This window comes from Stenella coeruleoalba (assembly GCF_951394435.1).
Source record: "Stenella coeruleoalba genome assembly, contig: scaffold_68, whole genome shotgun sequence".
Classification (NCBI taxonomy): domain Eukaryota; kingdom Metazoa; phylum Chordata; class Mammalia; order Artiodactyla; family Delphinidae; genus Stenella; species Stenella coeruleoalba.
The window spans coordinates 908,299-929,152 of NW_027645870.1; the positions used below are offsets into that span (position 1 = coordinate 908,299).

A 20,854-nucleotide genomic window follows, 5' to 3' on the forward strand; every position below is an offset into this window, starting at 1 on the left:
TTGTACTGTAAACGAGGTTCTTGTAAACAGAGCCGTTCCAAACTTTGGGGTGGCTGTGTCTTTTTGATTTTAAATTCCCTAAGCTATAGGACCATAAGTGGAAGTGCCTAGGCTCTGTTGCTTTGTTTTTTAGATGTTTCAGGATGCACCATACACTTCTCCGGAGTGGTTGTTGGCAATTTACATCCCGCCCATCAGCATAACAAGGCTCCCAGTTCTCCATGGCCTGTCCTGCCTTTCTGGATTTTACACTTTTTTCAGATGGCCCTTTTGACCGGGGGGAAGTGAGACTTCATTGTAGTGCAGATTTCCTTTGCAAGCTTGCTTGGTTGGCCAAAAAGGGCGTATGCGTTTTTTCCTGAATATATTCAGGAAAAAACGCATACGCCCTTTTTGGCCAAGTGCATCATTGTGGACGTTAGGCCTCTTTTCCTATGCTTTCAATGCAATTCCAGTCTACCTCCTGAAATCGGTTTCCTGCAATTCTGCCCCGCTTTCAAGTCCTCTTGGCAACCTTACTTCAGTATATTTTTGGACGATAGCTGTCATTTATAACTCTGCAGGTTTGTGAATTACAGTGCCCCTGAGCTCCTTTCTTCAACTCGCTTTCTTGTGAGCTGGCCGCAACCCCGCAGGATGGCTTCAGGCCCTAATCTGGTTCCGGCACGGCACGCTAAGCCTTTGGTTAATTCCTCTTCCTGGTGGGAAATGAGAGTTAAATTTACCCGTCCAGACACCTCCAGCTAGTCTCTCATTGGTTCTCGCTATTCCTGTTCATCTTCCACATAAATTGCAAACTGGGCCAAACAGGAGGTTAAAGGCACTGACTCTCCAAGTCGGGAGAGTGTTAGTAAAGCGTCTGGAATGTTGCACCCGAGTACCAGGGTACGAAAACTGAGACATATTTGAACACGTCTCCCGATCACATGGTTGATCATACTCTAGGTTCCACATGCATGTTTTAGCTGAAGGAAGAATACCTTAAACCTGGGTATTTGAAACCTGTGGAATGGGTACCATGCAATATGACTTCAAAGGGTCTTCATTTGCTCACCGAACCTGTCCAATCCTATCACTGCTGCGTTTATGCCCCTGTACACATGCTTGATTCTCTTTCGGAGACATAGCAATCCATAGGTTTTAAGATACTTACTAGTCAGGTACATTCTTAGGCGTTTAATATGCGGTGTTGAGTCCATTTCGTTGAGCAAGGAGTAGCTCTTGTCTATTCCATATTTGGCTTAAGGAACTTTATCTGTGCTCATTTCAATCTCTGGTTTTATGCAGCACCCCAACTCACCTTTACCCTTAAGCAAGCATAAGTTGGTTTTCTAAATTTGAGACCCTGTTCTGTTTTGGAATGCAGTTCCTGTGTAGCCAAGTTTACATTCCGTGTATTAGTGATATCTTATGATGTTTCTTTTTCTGTGTGACTTATTTCAGTTAGAATCATCATACCTGAATCCACTCATTGTGCTGCTAAGGGCCTGATGAAACAGATTTCATTGCTGAGTGATATTGCTTTGTAAGTAAATACCACAACTTCTTTATCCATTTTTCACTTTCTGCGATGTTGAACTTGTACGGTAAACGAGGTTCTTCTAAACGGAGGCGTCCCAAACATTGGGGTGGTTGTGTCTTTTTGATTTTAATTTCCCTAAGCTATAGGACCATAAGTGGAAGTGCCCTAGGCTCTGATGCTTTGTTTTTTAGATGTTTCAGGAAACACCATACACTTCTCCTGAGTGTCTGTTGGCAATTTACATCCCGCCCATCAGCATAACAAGGCTCCCAGTTCTCCACGGCCTGTCCTGCCTTTCTGGAGTTTACACTTTTTTCAGATGGCCCTTTTGACCGGGGAGAAGTGAGACTTCATTGTAGTGCAGATTTCCTTTGCAAGTTTGCTTGGTTGGCCAAAAAGGGCGTATGCGTTTTTTCCTGAATATATTCAGGAAAAAACGCATACGCCCTTTTTGGCCAAGTGCATCATTTTGGACGTTCTGCCTCTTTTCCTATGCTTTCAATGCAATTCCAGTCTACCTCCTGAAATCGGTTTCCTGCAATTCTGCCCTGCTTTCAAGTCCTCTTGGCAGCCTTACTTCAGTATATTTTTGGACGATAGCTGTCATTTATAACTCTGCAGGTTTGTGAATTACAGTGCCCCTGAGCTCCTTTCTTCAACTCGCTTTCTTGTGAGCTGGCCGAAACACCGCAGGATGGCTTCAGGCCCTAATCTGGTTCCGGCACGGCACGCTGAGCCTTTGGTTAATTCCTCTTCCTGGTGGGAAATGAGAGTTAAATTTGCCCGTCCAGACACCTCCAGCTAGTCTCTCATTGGTTCTCGCTATTCCTGTTCATCTTCCGCAGAAATTGCAAACTGTGCCAAACAGGAGGTTAAAGGCGCTGACTCTCCAAGTGGGGAGAGTGTTAGTAAAGCGTCTGGAATGTTGCACCCGAGTACCAGGGGAGGAAAACTGAGACATATTTGAACACGTCTCCCGTTCACATGGTTGATCATACTTGGGTTCCACATGCATGTTTTAGCTGAAGGAAGAATACCTTAAACCTGGAGAGTTGAGACCCGTGTAATGGGTACCATGCAATATGACTTCAAAGGGTCTTCATTTGCTCACCGAACCTCTCCAATCCTATCACTGCTGCGTTTATGCCCCTGTACACATGCTTGATTCTCTTTCGGAGACATAGCAATCTATAGGTTTTAAGATACTTACTAGTCAGGTACATTCTTAGGAGTTTAATATGCGGTGTTGAGTCCATTTCGTTGAGCAAGGAGTAGCTCTTGTCTATTCCATATTTGACTTAAGGAACTTTATCTGTGCTCATTTCAATCTCTGGTTTTATGCAGCACCCCAACTCACCTTTACCCTTAAGCAAGCATAAGTTGGTTTTCTAAATTTGAGACCCTGTTCTGTTCTGTAATTCAGTTCCTGTGTAGCCAAGTTTACATTCCGTGTATTACTGATATCTTATGATGTTTCTTTTTCTGTGTGACTTATTTCAGTTAGAATCATCATACCTGAATCCACTCATTGTGATGCTAAGGGCCTGATGACATAGATTTCATTGCTGAGTGATATTGTTTTGTAAGTAAATACCACAACTTCTTTATCCATTTTTCACTTTCTGCGATGTTGAACTTGTACTGTAAACGAGGTTCTTGTAAACAGAGGCGTCCCAAACTTTGGGGTGGCTGTGTCTTTTTGATTTTAATTTCCCTAATCTATAGGACCATAAGTGGCAGTGCCCTAGGCTCTGTTGCTTGTTTTTTAGATGTTTCAGGAAACACCATACACTTCTCCCAAGTGTCTGTTGGCAATTTACATCCCGCCCATCAGCATAACAAGGCTCCCAGTTCTCCATGGCCTGTCCTGCCTTTCTGGATTTTACACTTTTTTCAGATGGCCCTTTTGACCGGGGGGAAGTGAGACTTCATTGTAGTGCAGATTTCCTTTGCAAGCTTGCTTGGTTGGCCAAAAAGGGCGTATGCGTTTTTTCCTGAATATATTCAGGAAAAAACGCATACGCCCTTTTGGCCAAGTGCATCATTGTGGACGTTCTGCCTCTTTTCCTATGCTTTCAATGCAATTCCAGTCTACCTCCTGAAATCGGTTTCCTGCAATTCTGCCCCGCTTTCAAGTCCTCTTGGCAGCCTTACTTCAGTCTATTTTTGGACGATAGCTGTCATTTATAACTCTGCAGGTTTGTGAATTACAGTGCCCCTGAGCTCCTTTCTTCAACTCGCTTTCTTGTGACCTGGCCGCAACACCGCAGGATGGCTTCAGGCCCTAATCTGGTTCTGGCACGGCACGCTGAGCCTTTGGTTATTTCCTCTTCCTGGTGGGAAATGAGAGTTAAATTTGCCCGTCCAGACACCTCCAGCTAGCCTCTCATTGGTTCTCGCTATTCCTGTTCATCTTCCACAGAAATTGCAAACTGTGCCAAACAGGAGGTTAAAGGCGCTGACTCTCCAAGTGGGGAGAGTGTTAGTAAAGAGTCTGGAATGTTGCACGCGAGTACCAGGGGAGGAAAACTGAGACATATTTGAACACGTCTCCCGTTCACATGGTTGATCATACTTGGGTTCCACATGCATGTTTTAGCTGAAGGAAGAATACCTTAAACCTGGAGAGTTAAGACCCGTGGAATGGGTACCGTGCAATATGACTTCAAAGGGTCTTCATTTGCTCGCCGAATCTCTCCAATCCTATCACTGCTGCGTTAATGACCCTTGTACACACGCTTGATTCTCTTTTGGAGACATAGCAATCCATAGGTTTTAAGATACTTACTAGTCTGGTATATTCTTAGGCGTTTAATATGGGCTGTGGAGTCCATTTCGTTGAGCAAGGAGTAGCTCTTGTCTATTCCATATTTGGCTTAAGGAACTTTATCTGTGCTCATTTCAGTCTCTGGTTTTATGCAGCACCCCAACTCACCTTTCCACATAAGCAAGCATAAGTTGGTTTTCTAAATTTGAGACCCTGTTCTGTTTTGTAATTCAGTTCCTCTGTAGCCAAGTTTAAATTCCATGTATTAGTGATATTTTTTGATGTTTCTTTTTCTGTGTGACTTATTTCAGTTAGAATCACCATACCCGAATACACTCATTATGCTGCTACGGGCCTGGTGACATAGATTTCATTGCTGAGTGATATTGCTTTGTACATGAGTACCACAACTTCTTTATCCATTTTTCACTTTCTGTGATATTGAACTTGTACGGTAAACGAGGTTCTTGTAAACAGAGGCGTCCCAAACTTTGGGGTGGCTGTGTCTTTTTGATTTTAATTTCCCTAAGCTATAGGACCATAAGTGGAAGTGCACTAGGCTCTGTTGCTTTGTTTTTTAGATGTTTCAGGAAACACCATACACTTCTCCGGAGTGGCTGTTGGCAATTTACATCCCGCCCATCAGCATAACAAGGCTCCCAGTTCTCCATGTCCTGTCCTGCCTTTCTGGATTCTACACTTTTTTAAGATGGCCCTTTTGACCGGGGGGAAGTGAGACTTCATTGTAGTGCAGATTTCCTTTGCAAGCTTGCTTGGTTGGCCAAAAAGGACGTATGCGTTTTTTCCTGAATATATTCAGGAAAAAACGCATACGCCCTTTTTGGCCAAGTGCATCACTGTGGACGTTCTGCCTCTTTTCCTATGCTTTCAATGCAATTCCAGTCTACCTCCTGAAATCGGTTTCCTGCAATTCTGCCCCGCTTTCAAGTCCTCTTGGCAGCCTTACTTCAGTCTATTTTTGGACGATAGCTGTCATTTATAACTCTTCGGTTTGTGAATTACAGTGCCCCTGAGCTCCTTTCTTCAACTCGCTTTCTTGTGAGCTGGCCGCAACACCGCAGGATGTCTTCAGGCCCTAATGTGGTTCCGGCATGGCACGCTGAGCCTTTGGTTAATTCCTCTTCCTGGTGGGAAATGAGAGTTAAATTTGCCCATCCAGACACCTCCAGCTAGTCTTTCAATGGTTCTCGCTATTCCTGTTCATCTTCCACAGAAATTGCAAACTGGGCCAAACAGGAGGTTAAAGGTGCTGACTCTCCAAGTGGGGAGAGTGTTAGTAAAGCGTCTGGAATGTTGCACCCGAGTACCAGCCTACGAAAACTGAGACATATTTGAACACGTCTCCCGATCACATGGTTGATCATACTCTAGGTTCCACATGCATGTTTTAGCTGAAGGAAGAATACCTTAAACCTGGGTAGTTGAAACCCGTGGAATGGGTACCATGCAACATGACTTCAAAGGGTCTTCATTTGCTCACGAACCTCTCCAATCCTATCACTGCTGCGTTTATGCCCCTGTACACATGCTTGATTCTCTTTCGGAGACATAGCAATCCATAGGTTTTAAGATACTTACTAGTCAGGTACATTCTTAGGCGTTTAATATGGGGTGTTGAGTCCATTTCGTTGAGCAAGGAGTAGCTCTTGTCTATTCCATATTTGGCTTAAGGAACTTTATCTGTGCTCATTTCAATCTCTGGTTTTATGCAGCACCCCAACTCACCTTTACCCTTAAGCAAGCATAAGTTGGTTTTCTAAATTTGAGAACCTGTTCTGTTCTGTAATTCAGTTCCTGTGTAGCCAAGTTTCCATTCCATGTATTACTGATATCTTATGATGTTTCTTTTTCTGTGTGACTTATTTCAGTTAGAATCATCATACCTGAATCCACTCATTGTGCTGCTAAGGGCCTGATGACACAGATTTCATTGCTGAGTGATATTGCTTTCTAAGTAAATACCACAACTTTTTTATCCATTTTTCACTTTCTGCGATGTTGAACTTGTACTGTAAACGAGGTTCTTGTAAACAGAGCCGTTCCAAACTTTGGGGTGGCTGTGTCTTTTTGATTTTAAATTCCCTAAGCTATAGGACCATAAGTGGAAGTGCCTAGGCTCTGTTGCTTTGTTTTTTAGATGTTTCAGGATGCACCATACACTTCTCCGGAGTGGTTGTTGGCAATTTACATCCCGCCCATCAGCATAACAAGGCTCCCAGTTCTCCATGGCCTGTCCTGCCTTTCTGGATTTTACACTTTTTTCAGATGGCCCTTTTGACCGGGGGGAAGTGAGACTTCATTGTAGTGCAGATTTCCTTTGCAAGCTTGCTTGGTTGGCCAAAAAGGGCGTATGCGTTTTTTCCTGAATATATTCAGGAAAAAACGCATACGCCCTTTTTGGCCAAGTGCATCATTGTGGACGTTAGGCCTCTTTTCCTATGCTTTCAATGCAATTCCAGTCTACCTCCTGAAATCGGTTTCCTGCAATTCTGCCCCGCTTTCAAGTCCTCTTGGCAACCTTACTTCAGTATATTTTTGGACGATAGCTGTCATTTATAACTCTGCAGGTTTGTGAATTACAGTGCCCCTGAGCTCCTTTCTTCAACTCGCTTTCTTGTGAGCTGGCCGCAACCCCGCAGGATGGCTTCAGGCCCTAATCTGGTTCCGGCACGGCACGCTAAGCCTTTGGTTAATTCCTCTTCCTGGTGGGAAATGAGAGTTAAATTTACCCGTCCAGACACCTCCAGCTAGTCTCTCATTGGTTCTCGCTATTCCTGTTCATCTTCCACATAAATTGCAAACTGGGCCAAACAGGAGGTTAAAGGCACTGACTCTCCAAGTCGGGAGAGTGTTAGTAAAGCGTCTGGAATGTTGCACCCGAGTACCAGGGTACGAAAACTGAGACATATTTGAACACGTCTCCCGATCACATGGTTGATCATACTCTAGGTTCCACATGCATGTTTTAGCTGAAGGAAGAATACCTTAAACCTGGGTATTTGAAACCCGTGGAATGGGTACCATGCAATATGACTTCAAAGGGTCTTCATTTGCTCACCGAACCTGTCCAATCCTATCACTGCTGCGTTTATGCCCCTGTACACATGCTTGATTCTCTTTCGGAGACATAGCAATCCATAGGTTTTAAGATACTTACTAGTCAGGTACATTCTTAGGCGTTTAATATGCGGTGTTGAGTCCATTTCGTTGAGCAAGGAGTAGCTCTTGTCTATTCCATATTTGGCTTAAGGAACTTTATCTGTGCTCATTTCAATCTCTGGTTTTATGCAGCACCCCAACTCACCTTTACCCTTAAGCAAGCATAAGTTGGTTTTCTAAATTTGAGACCCTGTTCTGTTTTGGAATGCAGTTCCTGTGTAGCCAAGTTTACATTCCGTGTATTAGTGATATCTTATGATGTTTCTTTTTCTGTGTGACTTATTTCAGTTAGAATCATCATACCTGAATCCACTCATTGTGCTGCTAAGGGCCTGATGAAACAGATTTCATTGCTGAGTGATATTGCTTTGTAAGTAAATACCACAACTTCTTTATCCATTTTTCACTTTCTGCGATGTTGAACTTGTACGGTAAACGAGGTTCTTCTAAACGGAGGCGTCCCAAACATTGGGGTGGTTGTGTCTTTTTGATTTTAATTTCCCTAAGCTATAGGACCATAAGTGGAAGTGCCCTAGGCTCTGATGCTTTGTTTTTTAGATGTTTCAGGAAACACCATACACTTCTCCTGAGTGTCTGTTGGCAATTTACATCCCGCCCATCAGCATAACAAGGCTCCCAGTTCTCCACGGCCTGTCCTGCCTTTCTGGAGTTTACACTTTTTTCAGATGGCCCTTTTGACCGGGGAGAAGTGAGACTTCATTGTAGTGCAGATTTCCTTTGCAAGTTTGCTTGGTTGGCCAAAAAGGGCGTATGCGTTTTTTCCTGAATATATTCAGGAAAAAACGCATACGCCCTTTTTGGCCAAGTGCATCATTTTGGACGTTCTGCCTCTTTTCCTATGCTTTCAATGCAATTCCAGTCTACCTCCTGAAATCGGTTTCCTGCAATTCTGCCCTGCTTTCAAGTCCTCTTGGCAGCCTTACTTCAGTATATTTTTGGACGATAGCTGTCATTTATAACTCTGCAGGTTTGTGAATTACAGTGCCCCTGAGCTCCTTTCTTCAACTCGCTTTCTTGTGAGCTGGCCGAAACACCGCAGGATGGCTTCAGGCCCTAATCTGGTTCCGGCACGGCACGCTGAGCCTTTGGTTAATTCCTCTTCCTGGTGGGAAATGAGAGTTAAATTTGCCCGTCCAGACACCTCCAGCTAGTCTCTCATTGGTTCTCGCTATTCCTGTTCATCTTCCGCAGAAATTGCAAACTGTGCCAAACAGGAGGTTAAAGGCGCTGACTCTCCAAGTGGGGAGAGTGTTAGTAAAGCGTCTGGAATGTTGCACCCGAGTACCAGGGGAGGAAAACTGAGACATATTTGAACACGTCTCCCGTTCACATGGTTGATCATACTTGGGTTCCACATGCATGTTTTAGCTGAAGGAAGAATACCTTAAACCTGGAGAGTTGAGACCCGTGTAATGGGTACCATGCAATATGACTTCAAAGGGTCTTCATTTGCTCACCGAACCTCTCCAATCCTATCACTGCTGCGTTTATGCCCCTGTACACATGCTTGATTCTCTTTCGGAGACATAGCAATCTATAGGTTTTAAGATACTTACTAGTCAGGTACATTCTTAGGAGTTTAATATGCGGTGTTGAGTCCATTTCGTTGAGCAAGGAGTAGCTCTTGTCTATTCCATATTTGACTTAAGGAACTTTATCTGTGCTCATTTCAATCTCTGGTTTTATGCAGCACCCCAACTCACCTTTACCCTTAAGCAAGCATAAGTTGGTTTTCTAAATTTGAGACCCTGTTCTGTTCTGTAATTCAGTTCCTGTGTAGCCAAGTTTACATTCCGTGTATTACTGATATCTTATGATGTTTCTTTTTCTGTGTGACTTATTTCAGTTAGAATCATCATACCTGAATCCACTCATTGTGATGCTAAGGGCCTGATGACATAGATTTCATTGCTGAGTGATATTGTTTTGTAAGTAAATACCACAACTTCTTTATCCATTTTTCACTTTCTGCGATGTTGAACTTGTACTGTAAACGAGGTTCTTGTAAACAGAGGCGTCCCAAACTTTGGGGTGGCTGTGTCTTTTTGATTTTAATTTCCCTAATCTATAGGACCATAAGTGGCAGTGCCCTAGGCTCTGTTGCTTGTTTTTTAGATGTTTCAGGAAACACCATACACTTCTCCCAAGTGTCTGTTGGCAATTTACATCCCGCCCATCAGCATAACAAGGCTCCCAGTTCTCCATGGCCTGTCCTGCCTTTCTGGATTTTACACTTTTTTCAGATGGCCCTTTTGACCGGGGGGAAGTGAGACTTCATTGTAGTGCAGATTTCCTTTGCAAGCTTGCTTGGTTGGCCAAAAAGGGCGTATGCGTTTTTTCCTGAATATATTCAGGAAAAAACGCATACGCCCTTTTGGCCAAGTGCATCATTGTGGACGTTCTGCCTCTTTTCCTATGCTTTCAATGCAATTCCAGTCTACCTCCTGAAATCGGTTTCCTGCAATTCTGCCCCGCTTTCAAGTCCTCTTGGCAGCCTTACTTCAGTCTATTTTTGGACGATAGCTGTCATTTATAACTCTGCAGGTTTGTGAATTACAGTGCCCCTGAGCTCCTTTCTTCAACTCGCTTTCTTGTGACCTGGCCGCAACACCGCAGGATGGCTTCAGGCCCTAATCTGGTTCTGGCACGGCACGCTGAGCCTTTGGTTATTTCCTCTTCCTGGTGGGAAATGAGAGTTAAATTTGCCCGTCCAGACACCTCCAGCTAGCCTCTCATTGGTTCTCGCTATTCCTGTTCATCTTCCGCAGAAATTGCAAACTGGGCCAAACAGGAGGTTAAAGGCGCTGACTCTCCAAGTGGGGAGAGAGTTAGTAAAGCGTCTGGAATGTTGCACCTGAGTACCAGGGGAGGAAAACTGAGACATATTTGAACACGTCTCCCGATCACATGGTTGATCATACTCTGGGTTCCACATGCATGTTTTAGCTGAAGGAAGAATACCTAAAACCTGGGTAGTTGAAACCCGTGGAATGGGTACCATGCAATATGACTTCAAAGGGTCTTCATTTGCTCACCGAACCTCTCCAATCCTATCACTGCTGCGTTTATGCCCCTGTACACATGCTTGATTCTCTTTCGGAGACATAGCAATCCATAGGTTTTAAGATACTTACTAGTCAGGTACATTCTTAGGCGTTTAATATGCGGTGTTGAGTCCATTTCGTTGAGCAAGGAGTAGCTCTTGTCTATTCCATATTTGGCTTAAGGAACTTTATCTGTGCTCATTTCAATCTCTGGTTTTATGCAGCACCCCAACTCACCTTTCCCCTTAAGCAAGCATAAGTTGGTTTTCTAAATTTGAGAACCTGTTCTGTTTTGCAATTCAGTTCCTGTGTAGCCAAGTTTACATTCCGTGTATTAGTGATATCTTATGATGTTTCTTTTTCTGTGTGACTTATTTCAGTTAGAATCATCGTACCTGAATCTACTCATTATGCTGCTACGGGCCTGATGACATAGATTTCATTGCTGAGTGATACTGCATTGTACGTAAGTACCACAAGTTCTTTATCCATTTTTCACTTTCTGCGATGTTGAACTTGTACTGTAAACGAGGTTCTTGTAAACAGAGCCGTTCCAAACTTTGGGGTGGCTGTGTCTTTTTGATTTTAATTTCCCTAAGCTATAGGACCATAAGTGGCAGTGCCCTAGGCTCTGTTGCTTTGTTTTTTAGATGTTTCAGGAAACACCATACACTTCTCCCAAGTGTCTGTTGGCAATTTACATCCCGCCCATCAGCATAACAAGGCTCCCAGTTCTCCATGGCCTGTCCTGCCTTTCTGGATTTTACACTTTTTTCAGATGGCCCTTTTGACCGGGGGGAAGTGAGACTTCATTGTAGTGCACATTTCCTTTGCAAGCTTGCTTGGTTGGCCAAAAAGGGCGTATGCGTTTTTTCCTGAATATATTCAGGAAAAAACGCATACGCCCTTTTTGGCCAAGTGCATCATTGTGGACGTTCTGCCTCTTTTCCTATGCTTTCAATGCAATTCCAGTCTACCTCCTGAAATCGGTTTCCTGCAATTCTGCCCCGCTTTCAAGTCCTCTTGGCAGCCTTACTTCAGTCTATTTTTGGACGATAGCTGTCATTTATAACTCTGCAGGTCTGTGAATTACAGTGCCCCTGAGCTCCTTTCTTCAACTCGCTTTCTTGTGACCTGGCCGCAACACCGCAGGATGGCTTCAGGCACTAATCTTGTTCCGGCACGGCACGCTGAGCCTTTGGTTATTTCCTCTTCCTGGTGGGAAATGAGAGTTAAATTTGCCCGTCCAGACACCTCCAGCTAGTCTCTCATTGGTTCTCGCTATTCCTGTTCATCTTCCGCAGAAATTGCAAACTGGGCCAAACAGGAGGTTAAAGGCGCTGACTCTCCAAGTGGGGAGAGTGTTAGTAAAGCGTCTGGAATGTTGCACCCGAGTACCAGGGGAGGAAAATTGAGACATATTTGAACACGTCTCCCGTTCACATGGTTGATCATACTTGGGTTCCACATGCATGTTTTAGCTGAAGGAAGAATACCTTAAACCTGGAGAGTTAAGACCCGTGTAATGGGTACCATGCAATATGACTACAAAGGGTCTTCATTTGCTCACCGAACCTCTCCAATCCTATCACTGCTGCGTTTATGCCCCTGTACACATGCTTGATTCTCTTTCGGAGACATAGCAATCCATAGGTTTTAGGATACTTACTAGTCAGGTACATTCTTAGGCGTTTAATATGCGGTGTTGAGTCCATTTCGTTGAGCAAGGAGTAGCTCTTGTCTATTCCATATTTGACTTAAGGAACTTTATCTGTGCTCATTTCAATCTCTGGTTTTATGCAGCACCCCAACTCACCTTTCCCCTTAAGCAAGCATAAGTTGGTTTTCTAAATTTGAGACCCTGTTCTGTTCTGTAATTCAGTTCCTGTGTAGCCAAGTTTACATTCCGTGTATTACTGATATCTTATGATGTTTCTTTTTCTGTGTGACTTACTTCAGTTAGAATCATCATACCTGAATCCACTCAATGTGCTGCTAAGGGCCTGATGATACAGATTTCATTGCTGAGTGATATTGCTTTGTAAGTAAATACCACAACTTCTTTATCCATTTTTCACTTTCTGTGATGTTGAACTTGTACTGTAAACGATGTTCTTGTAAACAGAGCCGTTCCAAACTTTGGGGTGGCTGTGTCTTTTTTATTTTAATTTCCCTAAGCTATAGGACCATAAGTGGAAGTGCCCTAGGCTCTGTTGCTTTGTTTTTTAGATGTTTCAGGAAACACCATACACTTCCCCCGAGTGGTTGTTGGCAATTTACATCCCGCCCATCAGCATAACAAGGCTCCCAGTTCTCCATGGCCTGTCCTGCCTTTCTGGATTTTACACTTTTTTCAGATGGCCCTTTTGACCGGGGGGAAGTGAGACTTCATTGTAGTGCAGATTTCCTTTGCAAGCTTGCTTGGTTGGCCAAAAAGGGCGTATGCGTTTTTTCCTGAATATATTCAGGAAAAAACGCATACGCCCTTTTTGGCCAAGTGCATCATTGTGGACGTTCTGCCTCTTTTCCTATGCTTTCAATGCAATTCCAGTCTACCTCCTGAAATCGGTTTCCTGCAATTCTGCCCCGCTTTCAAGTCCTCTTGGCAGCCTTACTTCAGTTTATTTTTGGACGATAGCTGTCATTTATAACTCTGCAGGTTTGTGAATTACAGTGCCCCTGAGCTCCTTTCTTCAACTCGCTTTCTTTTGAGCTGGCCGCAAAACCGCAGGATGGCTTCAGGCCCTAATCTGGTTCCGGTACGGCACGCTGAGCCTTTGGTTATTTCCTCTTCCTGGTGGGAAATGAGAGTTAAATTTGCCCGTCCAGACACCTCCAGCTAGCCTCTCATTGGTTCTCGCTATTCCTGTTCATCTTCCGCAGAAATTGCAAACTGGGCCAAACAGGAGGTTAAGGGCGCTGACTCTCCAAGTGGGGAGAGTGTAAGTAAAGCGTCTGGAATGTTGCACCCGAGTACCAGGGGAGGAAAACTGAGACATATTTGAACACGGCTCCCGATCACATGGTTGATCATACTCTGGGTTCCACATGCATGTTTTAGCTGAAGGAAGAATACCTAAAACCTGGGTAGTTGAGACCCGTGGAATGGGTACCATGCAATATGACTTCAAAGGGTCTTCATTTGCTCACCGAACCTCTCCAATCCTATCACTGCTGCGTTTATGCCCCTGTACACATGCTTGATTCTCTTTCGGAGACATAGCAATCCATAGGTTTTACGATACTTACTAGTCAGGTACATTCTTAGGCGTTTAATATGCGGTGTTGAGTCCATTTCATTGAGCAAGGAGTAGCTCTTTTCTATTCCATATTTGGCCTAAGGAACTTTATCTGTGCTCATTTCAATCTCTGGTTTTATGCAGCAACCCAAGTCACCTTTCCCCTTAAGCAAGCATAAGTTGGTTTTCTAAATTTGAGACACTCTTCTGTTCTGTAATTCAGTTCCTGTGTAGCCAAGTTTCCATTCCGTGTATTACTGATATCTTATGATGTTTCTTTTTCTGTGTGACTTATTTCAGTTAGAATCATCGTACGTGAATCCACTCATTATGCTGCTACGGGCCTGATGACATAGATTTCATTGCTGAGTTATACTGCATTGTACGTAAGTACCACAAGTTCTTTATCCATTTTTCACTTTCTGCGATGTTGAACTTGTACTGTGAACGAGGTTCTTGTAAACAGAGGCGTCCCAAACATTGGGGTGGCTGTGTCTTTTTGATTTTAATTTCCCTAAGCTATAGGACCATAAGTGGAAGTGCTCTAGGCTCTGTTGCTTTGTTTTTTAGATGTTTCAGGAAACACCATACACTTCTCCCAAGTGTCTGTTGGCAATTTACATCCCGCCCATCAGCATAACAAGGCTCCGAGTTCTCAATGGCCTGTTGCCTTTCTGGATTTTACACTTTTCTCAGATGGCCCTTTTGACCGGGGGGAAGTGAGACTTCATTGTAGTGCAGATTTCCTTTGCAAGCTTGCTTGGTTGGCCAAAAAGGGCGTATGCGTTTTTTCCTGAATATATTCAGGAAAAAACGCATACGCCCTTTTTGGCCAAGTGCATCATTGTGGACGTTCTGCCTCTTTTCCTATGCTTTCAATGCAATTCCAGTCTACCTCCTGAAATCGGTTTCCTGCAATTCTGCCCCGCTTTCAAGTCCTCTTGGCAGCCTTACTTCAGTATATTTTTAGACGATAGCTGTCATTTATAACTCTGCAGGTTTGTGAATTACAGTGCCCCTGAGCTCCTTTCTTCAACTCGCTTTCTTGTGACCTGGCCGCAACACCGCAGGATGGCTTCAGGCCCTAATCTGGTTCCGGTATGGCATGCTGAGCCTTTGGTTATTTCCTCTTCCTGGTGGGAAATGAGAGTTAAATTTGCCCGTCCAGACACCTCCAGCTAGTCTCTCATTGGTTCTCGCTATTCCTGTTCATCTTCCGCAGAAATTGCAAACTGGGCCAAACAGGAGGTTAAAGGCGCTGACTCTCCAAGTGGGGAGAGTGTTAGTAAAGCGTCTGGAATGTTGCACCCGAGTACCAGGGGAGGAAAACTGAGACATATTTGAACACGTCTCCCGTTCACATGGTTGATCATACTTGGGTTCCACATGCATGTTTTAGCTGAAGGAAGAATACCTTAAACCTGGAGAGTTGAGACCCGTGTAATGGGTACCATGCAATATGACTTCAAAGGGTCTTCATTTGCTCACCGAACCTCTCCAATCCTATCACTGCTGCGTTTATGCCCCTGTACACATGCTTGATTCTCTTTTGGAGACATAGCAATCCATAGGTTTTACGATACTTACTAGTCAGGTACATTCTTAGGCGTTTAATGTGCGGTGTTGAGTCCATTTCGTTGAGCAAGGAGTAGCTCTTGTCTATTCCATATTTGGCCTAAGGAACTTTATCTGTGCTCATTTCAGTCTCTGGTTTTATGCAGCACCCCAAGTCACCTTTACCCTTAAGCAAGAATAAGTTGGTTTTCTAAATTTGAGACCCTGTTCTGTTCTGTAATTCAGTTCCTGTGTAGCCAAGTTTCCATTCCGTGTATTACTGATATCTTATGATGTTTCTTTTTCTGTGTGACTTATTTCAGTTAGAATCATCATACCTGAATCCACTCATTGTGCTGCTAAGGGCCTGATGACATAGATTTCATTGCTGAGTGATATTGCTTTGTAAGTGAATACCACAACTTCTTTATCCATTTTTCACTTTCTGTGATGTTGAACTTGTACTGTAAACGAGGTTCTTGTAAACAGAGCCGTTCCAAACTTTGGGGTGGCTGTGTCTTTTTGATTTTAATTTCCCTAAGCTATAGGACCATAAGTGGAAGTGCCCTAGGCTCTGTTGCTTTGTTTTTTAGATGTTTCAGGAAACACCATACACTTCTCCCAAGTGTCTGTTGGCAATTTACATCCCGCCCATCAACATAACAAGGCTCCCAGTTCTCAATGGCCTGTTGCCTTTCTGGATTTTACACTTTTTTCAGATGGCCCTTTTGACCGGGGGGAAGTGAGACTTCATTGTAGTGCAGATTTCCTTTGCAAGCTTGCTTGGTTGGCCAAAAAGGGCGTATGCGTTTTTACCTGAATATATTCAGGAAAAAATGCATACGCCCTTTTTGGCCAAGTGCATCATTGTGGACGTTCTGCCTCTTTTCCTATGCTTTCAATGCAATTCCAGTCTACCTCCTGAAATCGGTTTCCTGCAATTCTGCCCCGCTTTCAAGTCCTCTTGGCAGCCTTACTTCAGTCTATTTTTGGACGATAGCTGTCATTTATAACTCTGCAGGTTTGTGAATTACAGTGCCCCTGAGCTCCTTTCTTCAACTCGCTTTCTTGTGACCTGGCCGCAACACCGCAGGATTTCTTCAGGCCCTAATCTTGTTCCGGCACGGCACGCTGAGCCTTTGGTTATTTCCTCTTCCTGGTGGGAAATGAGAGTTAAATTTGCCCGTCCAGACACCTCCTGCTAGTCTCTCATTGGTTCTCGCTATTCCTGTTCATCTTCCGCAGAAATTGCAAACTGGGCCAAACAGGAGGTTAAAGGCGCTGACTCTCCAAGTGGGGAGAGTGTTAGTAAAGCGTCTGGAATGTTGCACCCGAGTACCAGGGGAGGAAAACTGAGACATATTTGAACACGTCTCCCGTTCACATGGTTGATCATACTTGGGTTCCACATGCATGTTTTAGCTGAAGGAAGAATACCTTAAACCTGGAGAGTTAAGACCCGTGTAATGGGTACCATGCAATATGACTTCAAAGGGTCTTCATTTGCTCACCGAACCTCTCCAATCCTATCACTGCTGCGTTTATGCCCCTGTACACATGCTTGATTCTCTTTCTGAGACATAGCAATCCATAGGTTTTACGATACTTACTAGTCAGGTACATTCTTAGGCGTTTAATATGCGGTGTTGAGTCCATTTTGTTGAGCAAGGAGTAGCTCTTGTCTATTCCATATTTGGCCTAAGGAACTTTATCTGTGCTCATTTCAATCTCTGGTTTTATGCAGCAACCCAACTCACCTTTCCCCTTAAGGAAGCATTAGTTGGTTTTCTAAATTTGAGACCCTGTTCTGTTCTGTAATTCAGTTCCTGTGTAGCCAAGTTTCCATTCCGTGTATTACTGATATCTTATGTTGTTTCTTTTTCTGTGTGACTTATTTCAGTTAGAATCATCGTACGTGAATCCACTCATTATGCTGCTACAGGCCTGATGACATAGATTTCATTGCTGAGTGATACTGCATTGTACGTAAGTACCACAAGTTCTTTATCCATTTTTCACTTTCTGCGATGTTGAACTTGTACTGTGAACGAGGTTCTTGTAAACAGAGGCGTCCCAAACATTGGGGTGGCTGTGTCTTTTTGATTTTAATTTCCCTAAGCTATAGGACCATAAGTGGAAGTGCTCTAGGCTCTGTTGCTTTGTTTTTTAGATGTTTCAGGAAACACCATACACTTCTCCCAAGTGTCTGTTGGCAATTTACATCCCGCCCATCAGCATAACAAGGCTCCCAGTTCTCAATGGCCTGTTGCCTTTCTGGATTTTACACTTTTTTCAGATGGCCCTTTTGACCGGGGGGAAGTGAGACTTCATTGTAGTGCAGATTTCCTTTGCAAGCTTGCTTGGTTGGCCAAAAAGGGCGTATGCGTTTTTTCCTGAATATATTCAGGAAAAAACGCATACGCCCTTTTTGGCCAAGTGCATCATTGTGGACGTTCTGCCTCTTTTCCTATGCTTTCAATGCAATTCCAGTCTACCTCCTGAAATCGGTTTCCTGCAATTCTGCCCCACTTTCAAGTCCTCTTGGCAGCCTTACTTCAGTATATTTTTAGACGATAGCTGTCATTTATAACTCTGCAGGTTTGTGAATTACAGTGCCCCTGAGCTCCTTTCTTCAACTCGCTTTCTTGTGACCTGGCCGCAACACCGCAGGATGGCTTCAGGCCCTAATCTGGTTCTGGCACGGCACGCTGAGCCTTTGGTTAATTCCTCTTCCTGGTGGGAAATGAGAGTTAAATTTGCCCGTCCAGACACCTCCAGCTAGTCTCTCATTGGTTCTCGCTATTCCTGTTCATCTTCCGCAGAAATTGCAAACTGGGCCAAACAGGAGGTTAAAGGCGCTGACTCTCCAAGTGGGGAGAGTGTTAGTAAAGCGTCTGGAATGTTGCACCCGAGTACCACGGTACGAAAACTGAGACATATTTGAACACGTCTCCCGTTCACATGGTTGATCATACTTGGGTTCCACATGCGTGTTTTAGCTGAAGGAAGAATACCTTAAACCTGGAGAGTTGAGACCCGTGTAATGGGTACCATGCAATATGACTTCAAAGGGTCTTCATTTGCTCACCGAACCTCTCCAATCCTATCACTGCTGTGTTTATGCCCCTGTACACATGCTTGATTCTCTTTTGGAGACATAGCAATCCATAGGTTTTACGATACTTACTAGTCAGGTACATTCTTAGGCGTTTAATATGCGGTGTTGAGTCCATTTCGTTGAGCAAGGAGTAGCTCTTGTCTATTCCATATTTGGCCTAAGGAACTTTATCTGTGCTCATTTCAGTCTCTGGTTTTATGCAGCACCCCAACTCACCTTTACCCTTAAGCAAGCATAAGTTGGTTTTCTAAATTTGAGACCCTGTTCTGTTCTGTAATTCAGTTCCTGTGTAGCCAAGTTTCCATTCCGTGTATTACTGATATCTTATGATGTTTCTTTTTCTGTGTGACTTATTTCAGTTAGAATCATCATACCTGAATCCACTCATTGTGCTGCTAAGGGCCTGATGACACAGATTTCATTGCTGAGTGATATTGCTTTGTAAGTAAATACCACAACTTCTTTATCCATTTTTCACTTTCTGCGATGTTGAACTTGTACTGTAAACGAGGTTCTTGTAAACAGAGCCGTTCCAAACTTTGGGGTGGCTGTGTCTTTTTCATTTTAATTTCCCTAAGCTATAGGACCATAAGTGGAAGTGCCCTAGGTTCTGTTGCTTTGTTTTTTAGATGTTTCAGGAAACACCATACACTTCTCCCGAGTGGTTGTTGGCAATTTACATCCCGCCCATCAGCATAACAAGGCTCCCAGTTCTCCATGGCCTGTCCTGCCTTTCTGGATTTTACACTTTTTTCAGATGGCCCTTTTGACTGGGGGTAAGTGAGACTTCATTGTAGTGCAGATTTCCTTTGCAAGCTTGCTTGGTTGGCCAAAAAGGGCGTATGCGTTTTTTCCTGAATATATTCAGGAAAAAACGCATACGCCCTTTTTGGCCAAGTGCATCATTGTGGACGTTCTGCCTCTTTTCCTATGCTTTCAATGCAATTCCAGTCTACCTCCTGAAATCGGTTTCCTGCAATTCTGCCCCGCTTTCAAGTCCTCTTGGCAGCCTTACTTCAGTCTATTTTTGGACGATAGCTGTCATTTATAACTCTGCAGGTTTGTGAATTACAGTGCCCCTGAGCTCCTTTCTTCAACTCGCTTTCTTGTGACCTGGCCGCAACACCGCAGGATGGCTTCAGGCCCTAATCTGGTTCCGGCCCGGCATGCTGAGCCTTTGGTTAATTCCTCTTCCTGGTGGGAAATGAGAGTTAAATTTGCCCGTCCAGACACCTCCAGCTAGCCTCTCATTGGTTCTCGCTATTCCTGTTCATCTTCCGCAGAAATTGCAAACTGGGCCAAACAGGAGGTTAAAGGGACTGACTCTCCAAGTGGGGAGAGTGTTAGTAAAGCGTCTGGAATGTTGCACCCGAGTACCAGGGGAGGAAAACTGAGACATGTTTGAACACGTCTCCCAATCACATGGTTGATCATACTCTAGGTTCCACATGCATGTTTTAGCTGAAGGAAGAATACCTTAAACCTGGGTAGTTGAGACCCGTGGAATGGGTACCATGCAATATGACTTCAAAGGGTCTTCATTTGCTCACCGAACCTCTCCAATCCTATCACTGCTGTGTTTATGCCCCTGTACACATGCTTGATTCTCTTTTGGAGACATAGCAATCCATAGGTTTTACGATACTTACTAGTCAGGTACATTCTTAGGCGTTTAATATGCGGTGTTGAGTCCATTTCGTTGAGCAAGGAGTAGCTCTTGTCTATTCCATATTTGGCCTAAGGAACTTTATCTGTGCTCATTTCAGTCTCTGGTTTTATGCAGCACCCCAACTCACCTTTACCCTTAAGCAAGCATAAGTTGGTTTTCTAAATTTGAGACCCTGTTCTGTTCTGTAATTCAGTTCCTGTGTAGCCAAGTTTCCATTCCGTGTATTACTGATATCTTATGATGTTTCTTTTTCTGTGTGACTTATTTCAGTTAGAATCATCATACCTGAATCCACTCATTGTGCTGCTAAGGGCCTGATGACACAGATTTCATTGCTGAGTGATATTCCTTTGTAAGTAAATACCACAACTTCTTTATCCATTTTTCACTTTCTGTGATGTTGAACTTGTACTGTAAACGAGGTTCTTGTAAACAGAGCCGTTCCAAACTTTGGGGTGGCTGTGTCTTTTTGATTTTAATTTCCCTAAGCTATAGGACCATAAGTGGAAGTGCCCTAGGTTCTGTTGCTTTGTTTTTTAGATGTTTCAGGAAACACCATACACTTCTCCCGAGTGGTTGTTGGCAATTTACATCCCGCCCATCAGCATAACAAGGCTCCCAGTTCTCCATGGCCTGTCCTGCCTTTCTGGATTTTACACTTTTTTCAGATGGCCCTTTTGACCGGGGGGAAGTGAGACTTCATTGTAGTGCAGATTTCCTTTGCAAGCTTGCTTGGTTGG

The 20,854-nt window shown here is 43.8% G+C and overlaps 1 long non-coding RNA gene across 1 annotated transcript in view; it reads left to right on the forward strand.

Annotated features, from left to right (window-relative positions):
• LOC307181502 overlaps positions 1–10,977 on the forward strand; it is an 851,838-nt gene extending 840,861 nt beyond the window's left edge. Inside the window, exon 3 of the long non-coding RNA XR_013826928.1 lies at positions 10,915–10,977. This is a non-coding gene — a long non-coding RNA (uncharacterized lncRNA). The remainder of the gene's footprint in view (positions 1–10,914) is intronic.
• The last annotated feature ends 9,877 nt before the right edge of the window (positions 10,978–20,854 follow it).